Below are 11,157 nucleotides of genomic sequence, written 5' to 3'. Positions count from 1 at the left end.
AGATGCAGGTAATCAGCTATTTCTAGTAAAAGTTGGAAAATTTCGTTAATAACCCTGCCTTTTTTATACTTTTTTGTATATACTTACTTGCATATAGTAGGGAAATCCCCATATCTGAAGGAAAACTGAATTATTACCCGCTCAAGGTCATTAGTGTTAGCCTCTGTTTCCTTTTTGCTTCTTTTAAACGAAAATTAGTTCAGAATAGAACCATATGTATATGTATTATTGCGCAGCCTTGTAATATTATTAAACACACAAACCAAACAACAACAGCATTACAAGTGTACAGCTGGGTATGTAATGTTCGTTTTCACCCGAATTTAGACTTCCTTACTTTTTATATTATTATTCATTTATTTATTACTCTCATTTTTATTTTTATTCAACATAATTCATGGTGCTGTTGCTGTTGCACATATTTTAATTCTAAAGGAAACGTTTTTTTTATTCCAGTTAACAATGCATTCAAAATATATTTGTTTTTGTCCTACCCACTATTCAGTTGAGCTACAAAACTTCCTACAACCATAGCAATAACAAAACTTTAAAAGTTAAATTATTCGGAATCTAAAGTGCATAATGCACAAAATTACAAAATAAAATCGTAAGCTAACAAAAAGGCAGATAAAACAAGTAAGGAAGGTTAAGTTCGGGTGTAACCGAACATTACATACTCAGTTGAGAGCTATGGTGGCAACATAAGGGAAAATAACCATGTAGGAAAATGAACCGAGGGAAACCCTGGAATGTGTTTGTATGACATGTGTATCAAATGAAAGGCATTAAAGAGTATTTTATGAGGGAGTGGGCCATAGTTCTATAGGTGGACGCCATTTAGGGATATAGCCATAAAGGTGGATCAGGATTGACTCTAGAATGCGTTTGTACGATATGGGTATAAAAAGAAAGTTGTTAATGAGTATTTTAAAAGGGAGTGATGCTTAGTCCCACAGGTGGACGCCGTTTCGAGATATCGCCATAAAGGTGAACCAGGTGTGACCCTAGAATTTGTTTGTACGATATGGGTATCAAATTAAAGGTATTAATGAGGGTTTTAAAAGGGAGTGGTGGTAGTTGTATAGGTGGTCGCCTTTTTGAGATATCGCCATAAAGGTGGACCAGGGGTGACTCTAGAATGCGTTTGTACGATATGAGTATCAAATGAAAGGTGTTATGAGTATTTTAAAAGGGAGTAATTCTTGGTTCCATAGGTGAACACCGTTTCGAGATATCGCCATAAAGGTGGACCAGGGGTGACCCTAGAATTTGTTTGTACAATATCGGTATCAAAAGAAAGGTGTTAATGAGTATTTTAAAAGGGAGTAATACTTAGTTCCATAGGTGGACGCCGTTTCGAGATATCGCCATAAAGGTGGAGCAGGGGTGACCCTAGAATTTGCTTGTACAATATGGGTATCAAAAGAAAGGTGTTAATGAGTATTTTAAAAGGGAGTAATCCTTAGTTCCATAGGTGGACGCCGTTTCGAGATACCGCCATAAAGGTGGACCAGGGGTGACTCTAGAATTCGTTTGTGCAATATGGGTATCAAACAAAAGGTGTTAATGAGTGTTTTAAAAGGGAGGGGGCCTTATTTCTATAGGTGAACGCCTTTTCGAGGTATCGCAATAAAGGTGGACCAGGGGTGACTCTAGAATGTGTTTGTACGATATGGGTATCAAATTAAAGGTATTAATGAGAGTTTTAAAAGGGAGTGGTGGTAGTTGTATATGTGAAGGCGTTTTCCAGATATCGACCAAAATGTGGACCAGGGTGACCCAGAACATCATCTGTTGGATGCCGTTAATTTATTTATATATGTAATACCTGCCAAGATTTTAAGAGTTTTTTATTTCGCCCTGCAGACCTTTTTCATTTTCTTCTACTTAATATTGTAGGTGTCACAACCATTTTATAAAGTTTTTTCTAAAGTTATATTTTGCGTCAATAAACCAATCCAATTACCTCACCATGTTTCATCCCTTTTTTCGTATTTGGTATAGAATTATGGCATTTTTTCATTTTTTGTAATTTTCGATATCGAAAAAGTGGGCGTGGTCATTGTCGGATTTCGTTCATTTTTCATACCAAGATAAAGTGAGTTCAAGTAAGTACGTGAACTAAGTTCGTTAAAGATATGTCGATTTTTGCTCAAGTTATCGTGTTAGCGGCTATGCCGAAGGACAGACGAACGACTGTGTATAAAAACTGGGCGTGGCATCAACCGATTTCGCCCTTTTTCACAGAAGATAGTTAACATCATAAAATCTATGCCCCTACCAAATTTCAAAAGGATTCGTTAATTTTTGTTCGACTTATGGCGTTAAAAGTATCCTAGACAAATTAAATGAAAAAGGGCGGAGCCACGCCCATTTTGAAATTTTCTTTTATTTTTGTATTTTGTTGCACCATATCATTACTGGAGTTGAATGTTGACATAATTTACTTATATACTGTAAAGATATTAAATTTTTTGTTAAAATTTTACTTTAAAAAAAATTTTTTTTTTTAAAGTGGGCGTGGTCCTGCTCCGATTTTGTTAATTTTTATTAAGCGTACATATAGTAGTAGGAGTAATGTTCCTGCCAAATTTCATCATGATATCTTCAACGACTGCCAAATTACAGCTTGCAAAATTTTAAACTACCTTCTTTTAAAAGTGGGCGGTGGCACGCCCATTGTCCAAAATTTTACTAATTTCCTATTCTGCGTCATAAGTTCAACTCATCTACCGAGTTTCGTCGCTTTATCGGTCTTTTGTAATGAATTATCGCACTTTTTCGGTTTTTCGAAATTTTCGATATCGAAAAAGTGGGCGTGGTTATAGTCTGATATCGTTCATTTTAAATAGCGATCTGAGATGAGTGCTCAGGAACTTACGTACCAAATTTCATCAAGATATCTCAAAATTTACTCAAGTTATCGTGTTAACGGACGGACGGACGGACGGACATGGCTCAATCAATTTTTTTTTCGATACTGATGATTTTGATATATGGATGTCTATATCTATCTCGATTCTTTATACCTGTACAACCAACCGTTGCCCAATCAAAGTTAATATGCAAAGCACTCTGAGTATAAAAATATGGACGTGTTAGTTTAGCACGGTTATACTTATGGAACCAAACACCAAAGATACCCAAATGATGAGTCTCTGTAATTACATCTAGTAAAAGTCCATCGATATTCACCTAATAGTTTATGTGAAAAAGTACTAAAAGTGGTATACTTTACTCCTGAAAAATGCAAAAACCAACACTTTTTCGGGGACAATATTTGTGAACAATTTTCCGATAGCCGAGTAACAGAACAAAGGAGAATTTAGAGCAAGACAATTGGCGGCTTACGTCACCTGGTTATTCCACCATGCCAGTGACTTACATATATGTATTTAAAACCACTCCAGTTAACCCTTATGATCTCAAGCAAATTTTTTTTTTCGATTATTTATACCAAAAGTGTAGACCAGAAATCAAAATTTTGTGCGAGCGAAATTTTTTCACCTTTAAAAGGTCTTCGTGTCAAATTTGACCCACTACAGTTCTTGATTTATTTTAGAAGCTAAAAGACAAATTTGAACAATTGTATACAATTTTGATTTTTCTTTTTTTGGGCAGAATTCCATGTCAAATGACCTTACTAAGAAATTTTAATGTCAAGAACAAAATCTGCTAAACAAGTTTATATTTAACAATCGGACAAAAACTAACTGGCGATTGAGCGTCTTTTTGCCTAGTGATTTGGATCCAGCGCATCAAAGCGCATCGGAATACATGTGTCATAGTGACTTTTGACGCACTCCATCCAAATCCATTATCTGAATTGACGTGTCGTATAGTTCGCAATTAACGTTAAAAATCGGACGAAAAATCACTGGTGATTCAGCGTTTTTAAACTTCTTATTTCTTTCTCTATGAATTCGGTCTTGGCAGAAATACTCTGAGTATGGATGATGCATAGATCTGTGATTCTAATGTAAATCAATTAAATCTACGCGTATATTATGAAAAGCATTCGAGGTGATCAAGACGAATAATTAGGCTACGCTAATGAGTTGTCTGATGCTGTATTTCAGAGGTGATTTAAGCAATTTTGCTCACGTTATGGACGAACCCAGAATGTACCTTAATGTTAGGCAAGTGTAAGCGTAAACGTAGACTTTGGCAGTAGTGTGCTAAGTGAGAGAATATAGAATTTAAGTGTAGGGATAGAAAAAGGAAACGAAAAGGAGAGAAGAGGAAAGGAACTGGAGTCGTTAGAAGTCAAAATCGAAGACAGAATCGAACCCGGCGCCTTACCAATTTCTTCTCGACGGGTTATTGGTTTCTTATTAACGACTTATCGGTTTGTTGTATATATCGATATTTAATCGAAATTTATCTTTTAATCATATTGACTATTTATCGATACATTATCGAAAAGCTATCGATTTGCTATCGAACATTTTATCTATTTATTATTGAAGAGTGAGAAAAGTTATCGATATGTTGTAAAAATTGTTATCGAAAATGTATCGAGTTGGTGTCGAAATTTATCAATTGTAAAAAATTATCGATTTGTTAACGAAAAGCTATCGAGTACTTTTTGAAAAGCTATTGATATGCTATCAAAAAGTTTTCAACTTGTTATTATTCGATTTGTTAACACTCCCCAAAACCTTCACAAAAACAACAACAACGGCAAATGAGAGAAAATTATAGAGAATATCATTGATAGATGAAATCTTTAAGACACGGTTCGTTTGTATGAGCTATCGTTCGCATATTATGATGATCTAGATTTCTGGCATGTCACCTGTATGTTTATACATCGAACTTCACGAGTACCTGGTAGACACGAAGTTAGGTTAGGTTAGGTTAGAGTGGCCACCGGTGCGAGCACCAGTGCACTTAGGCCCACAAAGGTCCCGTTGTAGCAAAGGTAGCAAACGTCTGGAATTTCTTAGGTTCCAAGTTAACCAGATCACAAAAATCGTAAAAGAAAGGAGATCCCAAAGATTTCTTCCTCTTGGAAGTTAGGAAACGCAGTTGGAACTGGAATCCTTACCTTTCTTTACAAATTGCAGGATTCTTCTTCTACGAGCAATTTTTAGAATAGATGCTGCGGTAGCGCGGAGCACAGGATTCGCCATCCGACTTATCATGTACTTATGTACAGCAAATTAACAAGTCTCATACATCTAAGCTTCTTCTTGACCACATTGTTGTATTGTTTGTATACTTTGTATCAAAAATTCCAATTTGTTTTTTGTAACTGGGTCTAGGCTTTGGGAGTACATCAAAGGCACTCACATAAATCACGGATGAGTAAAAAAGCAATAATATGAAAAAATGTCAATAATGAGTGTAAAGTACGCGAAATGGAAACCGAAAGAATAATTCGAATGATTCAATTAACCAATGATGTATGAGCAATTGCATGCATGGCCAACTGAGCTCCATCGAAAGTAATAAAAGCTTTTTAAGGGGAATGATTGCCATTTTTTAATGTCGTGAGAATTAAATGTTTTTTTAATAAATATATACGCGGAAAAAAATATAAGTATTGGCAAATATACTCTATACTGCGGGACGCTTGCATAACTCCGGTTCTACAAAAAAGCTGAAAAAGGGCAGGCCAACTATTGTTTACTGTTGCGGCCTGACAGGAATATTTTCTGTACGAGATACCTATTAATCGTTTTCTTAACTTGGCCAACGACCTGCAAAAAGATCGTGGACAATTTAAGGCCATATACATAACATTGAGCTTAAATATGAAAGTTTTTAGGCCATAATGTATTTAAAATTGGTCGGGCTTGGAACCAGTTGTTTTCGAAGAATTTTTTTGTGTGGTCTGCAGGGTAATGTAAATATGCACCTTAAGTGCTCCCATCGTTTCTTCAGATTCAAAATATTGCAGCTACAACAGAGATATTCAACTCATATTCAGTCTTATAGCCCAGTGCTCAGAAACAACTTTCATCTTTCTTATAGATATTATGAAGGGCACATATTTGTTAAGTCTTGGTCTGCTGTAATCGATTTCCGCCCTTAGTAGACCCGCAAATTCCTTACAAGACCCAGACGCGCTAGAAACTCCTTCTCTCTTCTAACGTTTTTGTCCGCTTCAAATGTAGCTACTTCACATAAGGCTCATTTGTATAACATCAACTGTTACTCAATTAAATTACGCGTCAGGTCGACTCATAACGTTCAGCCGAAAATGCCTTTCCCATAGTCCGAACTATTCATACCCAGTTAAGAGGTAGTACTTTTGGCAATTTTGGATGAAGAAGAGGCTTTGAACCAAGTTAGTTATGAGAGTTCATGAATGCGCCTAAAAATGGAAAGACTGTGAAGAATACGAATTTTCTGAAATTGCAAACAAGCACGGCATTGTATAGAAGAAAAACACGAATGGAAGCTCACAGAGCAGTCTTTGTTGTTCATCTTGTCGTGGAGGAAAGGCTTCATTATTGCTTTGTGAACTATCCTGAAGTGGAAAGCTTTATGCCAAAGCGATTTAGGGGCAAAGACCAGATTTGCTAAAGCCATGAGAAAGCGTTCATATTCTCGAATGACGATGGACAAAAACATAGCATAATTAAAAACAAGAGAGAACCTCTAAAACAATAAATATACAAAAAAGCAAAACACAAGTACAAAAACACGAAAGCAACCACAGAAGATAAACAAATTAGAATAACTGACTTTTACCTACCAACATATTGCACACAGAACAAACACTCACATAACAAGCGCGTTACCAAAATACACACGCACTGTCTACATAAAAAAATAGTCCAATACAATGACTGTTAAAGCTTACAAATATACAGGATCACGGCAGAACGAAATTATATCCTTAATACGGCACAATGAAGAAACTAGTTTGTCTCCAAAATAAAATCGACAAAGGATGTCGGAAAATCGTTTAAAAATAAGTCTAAGTAGGGAGAGTTCAATCTATTCCAAGCTAGAGAGAATCTACTTGTCGGTAAGAGGATCCCGTGTATTGCAGAGGCAACTGGAAGTAGACAAAAACCCCAAGGGATATCAGTTCTTCCCCTATGCGCCTTGCCAACGACTTGTTCTTCGTTGCACTTGTAGGCTTGCATTCACTATGGTAAGATAAACTAAATCACTTACCGTTTCGAATTTGTATTCATCAACAGTGCCGTAGATCCTAGGGTAAAGATGCGCAGATTATTTCGCTATTGACACGTATTGTCTTGCCCTCCTTCACCGCAAGATCCATCATAGTCTTTTTCAATACCTTATACTTCTCTCCCGATTCGGAACCGTACTACAAAGTAAAGTACCTTCTAAAAGGCAGAGAGAAACAAGATCAGCGCCTAAAGAAAAATCTCTTTTAACGAAACTTATTCCCGTACTCTGCGAATAAATAGTTTCGCTGGAACTTAATTGAAACATCATCTTTTATCTCTTAATAGTTTCTTGTCGGGCAGTCAACGTAACCCAATTCTTTGTGTCATCATTTATTTGTCCAAAATTAAACTAATGTGTGATTGCTGTTATTGTCATCAAAATCATTGGTCAAATCCAATTAATACTATAAAGATCTAAATCAAAAAAAAAAAAAATTGTTCGCTGCATTTGTCACAAAACTTTGTAATCTGTTTACTCGCGGCTAAGTGGATAAAAGCATGTATTTAATCGACCAAACGAAAACAACCACTGTTCGAATTCCAAGAAGACTAACAATTGTTATTGTTTTTCTGGAGGACTAGCACATTTCTTGTGCGTGGAAGACGAAGCCGTGGGGGGAGGAATAGTTATGGACCGCGACTTCGGTTCAATAGAAATGCATGCTTAGAGAGAGGATAGCACAGCGGTACATGGTTGCAGAGATCGCTAATTCGGGTAGTTTTAGCTCTCTTGGCATCCCGTCTATGGAGGGGTCTGCTGTCAGTGTTGGTGTTTTGTTGCACAGAGTAAACGAAGGCGTTCTTTTGGCTTCAAGCACTCAAATGTGGTTTTCGCTAAACTATTTTTCTTCTAAAAGAGAGGCAGAGTAGATATAGTCCGGACCCAGGAGCCGTGGCGGAGCAGTATCGATCATGAAATTTCTCGCTAAGGTCTGTGAGTTTATAAACGCTGTTATTCCGTCATATTTTAGCAACAAGATTGTTACAACTACTAGCCCTGAGGTCGGATGTAAGATGTTACAGCTGACCTCAGCGTATTTGGTCTATGTCAGCTATCATCTAAGAGATCAACGCTGAAGCGATGCGGAGAGGAGTATGGGCTACCCAGCAAAGCCGAAAGTGATGTATATTAAGCCGTGTAGAACCGCTCGAATACCCAAAAGAAAGAGGTGGGCCACTTTGTCGGTCCTGCAGGTTGTCGAGAAGTTTGCTTTTTACGAGGATAGTCGGCATAGGCCAGCACTTGCCACCCTTTTTTGGCAAGCAACCGCTGGGGATGAAGAAACCAATTTTCTGTACAACCGAGACATCGCGATTCATTTGGAATAAAATCACAAAGTTACCCACCTCTTTCTTTGGGTATTCGAGTGGTTCTCCATGGCTTTATGTACATCACTTTCGGCTTTGATGGGTAGCCCATTTATACTAGTACCGATCACCTGCTGCTATGGGGAACTGTGCAAAATGCTGATGGCCTTTCATCTTCTATAGAGTGTTTGGCGCTGTACAACGATCGGTCCTGACTGAAATCGTTTCGCACCAAATTTGGCTTTGAATTTAATGTTAAATATATTCTTGGTAGACACTGCAGCTCTTTCTTAGTTAAAGTTGACCCTATCGAGACCGCAGTGAAGGGAATTTGTATTAGGGAGTTTGATCGCTTGTCATTGTCTGCGAGTGGCGATCGAATCGCGATACTATTTTATAAGAATTACATCTCTGGAAAATGTTACGTTGATCTCTTAGAATGAGTTGGAACTTGCAACGTGGAGCCGAAGCGGACTTAAGAACACCGCTCACCGGAAAGCGCTCAGTTAATTCTTAGTTCAGTCTCTCGCTGATGATTGAAGTATTGAGGGGACAATGTTCGATGTTAGTCCATAGGATTAGAAGCAATTTAGACCTATGTGTTAGTTGGACGAATAATTACGAGGTGGGACTATCATAACACATCATGTCTGAACGCTCTGTTTTCACAGCGGTTAGCCATAACTTTCTCGTGAAACGTGCTCATCTTCGAGTAGACCGTCTGAATGTATGTAAATAGAAAATTATATTTAATGAAATGTCAAACCATTCTTGATTTTGCATTGACTTCAAAACTTTCTTGAATTGAAACGAAATAAACCAGGACATATACAAACACACAAATATACAAACATATATATACACAATTATTGTACCAACTACTCGTTGCTAGCCACAATTGCAAAGCAAAGTACAAATTGACAAGCCGACAAGCCAAAAAGTTGAAAATCGCATTGACAACCCAAACGCTCACAAGTACATTGGCTTCCTAATCTCCGATCAGCCCTCAGGCGTTGGATGACAAATAAACGCAGAAATACGATGCTACACTTTTATGACTGCTCTTGTTGTGGTATCTGAAAAAGAACAAGAAAAAAAGCTCAGTAGAGAAGTAGAAGAAAAAGAAAAAATAGCCAGAGGAAGCTGAAACGATGTTAGTATTGGTGGTTGTTGTCGTTGGCATTGCATGGACAAATGGGAAGTCAATTAAGTGGACACTTCTGCTTTGTGGCATTTCTGCAGCGCAATGGACGATAACCAAACGACAGACAAACCAATGACAGATGGATGACGGAGAAGAAAAGCTGGCTGTGCCTAGCGAAGAAGCAAAGGGTTGGTAGTAGGATAAAAAGAAAACAAGTAAGGAAGGCTAAGTTCGGTTGTAACTAAACATTACATACACAGATGAGAGATTAGCTGCGTTGGTTTCGTAGATGGTTTATAAGTGGTTTTTAATTCCATATCACATAGGTTTGGGAAATATCGACCAAATTGTAGACCAAGGGTGACGTTTTTTGGAACAAGTTTTCTTCATCCTTTGTCAAATGAGGGAAAATAACAATGTAGGAAAATGAACCTAGGGTAACCCTGGAATGTGTTTATATAACATGGGTATCAAATGAAAGGTATTAAAAAGTATTGTAACGAATTTACTGCAAATCTTCTTATTTGCAATCTTCTGCTAACGTTCGAATACCTAAACTGTTGAATAAATAACTCCAATATTTAATAATGCAAAATGGTCTTTATTAGACTACTTTAAAAATAACACTTCTATTGCTCGACATATAGCGTGCTTAATCAAAACTGATTGTAGCGCCTCTACTGTTGCTGCCTTTTATACTCTTTGATTTCCTCGTTGCATCGTCTAGACGCTTCTGTTCTAGAATCAACTAGTTAGCTATCAGCTACAAAATCACCAGCCACAACTACGTTTATAGCTTCTCATATGCGCGTGAGTAATATTTGCACAAATTATTGCCCTCTCTTGTGAGCACCTCAGATAAGATATATGCATGTGTTTGTGCGTCTCTTCTCCGCTGCATGTACGTACATATGTGTAGACATAATGATTGAATTATTGATGTGCATCAAGTCACTGCATAGCAGCGGCTTAGAGATGGCAGTACCCCTTAGTGTTGCTAATATTCGAAACAGTATTTTAAAAGGGAGTGGGCCTTAGTTCTACAGGTGGACGCCTTTTCGATATATCGCCATATAGGTGGACCAGGGGTGACTCTAGAATGTGTTTGTACGATATGGGTTTCAAATTAAAAGTATTAATGGGGGTTTTAAAAGGGAGTGGCCCTTAGTTGTATTAGTGACGGTGTTTTCGAGATATCGACCAAAATGTGGACCAGTGTGACTCACAACATTATCTGTCGGGTACCGCTAATTTATTTATATATGTAATACCACAAACAGTATTCCTGCCATGATTCCAAGGGTTTTTTATCTCGCCCTGCAGAAATTTTTCACTTTTACTTAATATGGTAGATGTCACACCCATTTTACAAAGATTTTTATAAAGTTATATTTTGCGACAAAAAACCAATCCAATCACCACGTTTCATCCCTTTTTTCGTATTTGGTATAAAATTATGGCATTTTTTTTATTTTTCGAAATTTTCGATATTGAAAAAGTGGGCGTCGTCATAGTCGGATTTCACCCATTTTTAATACCAAGATAAAGTGA

The sequence above is a fragment of the Eurosta solidaginis genome, chromosome 4 (genome assembly GCF_040869045.1).
Source record: "Eurosta solidaginis isolate ZX-2024a chromosome 4, ASM4086904v1, whole genome shotgun sequence".
NCBI lineage: Eukaryota > Metazoa > Arthropoda > Insecta > Diptera > Tephritidae > Eurosta > Eurosta solidaginis.
The sequence above is the reverse complement of the archived record's forward strand: the minus strand, read 5'-3'. Positions refer to the sequence as shown.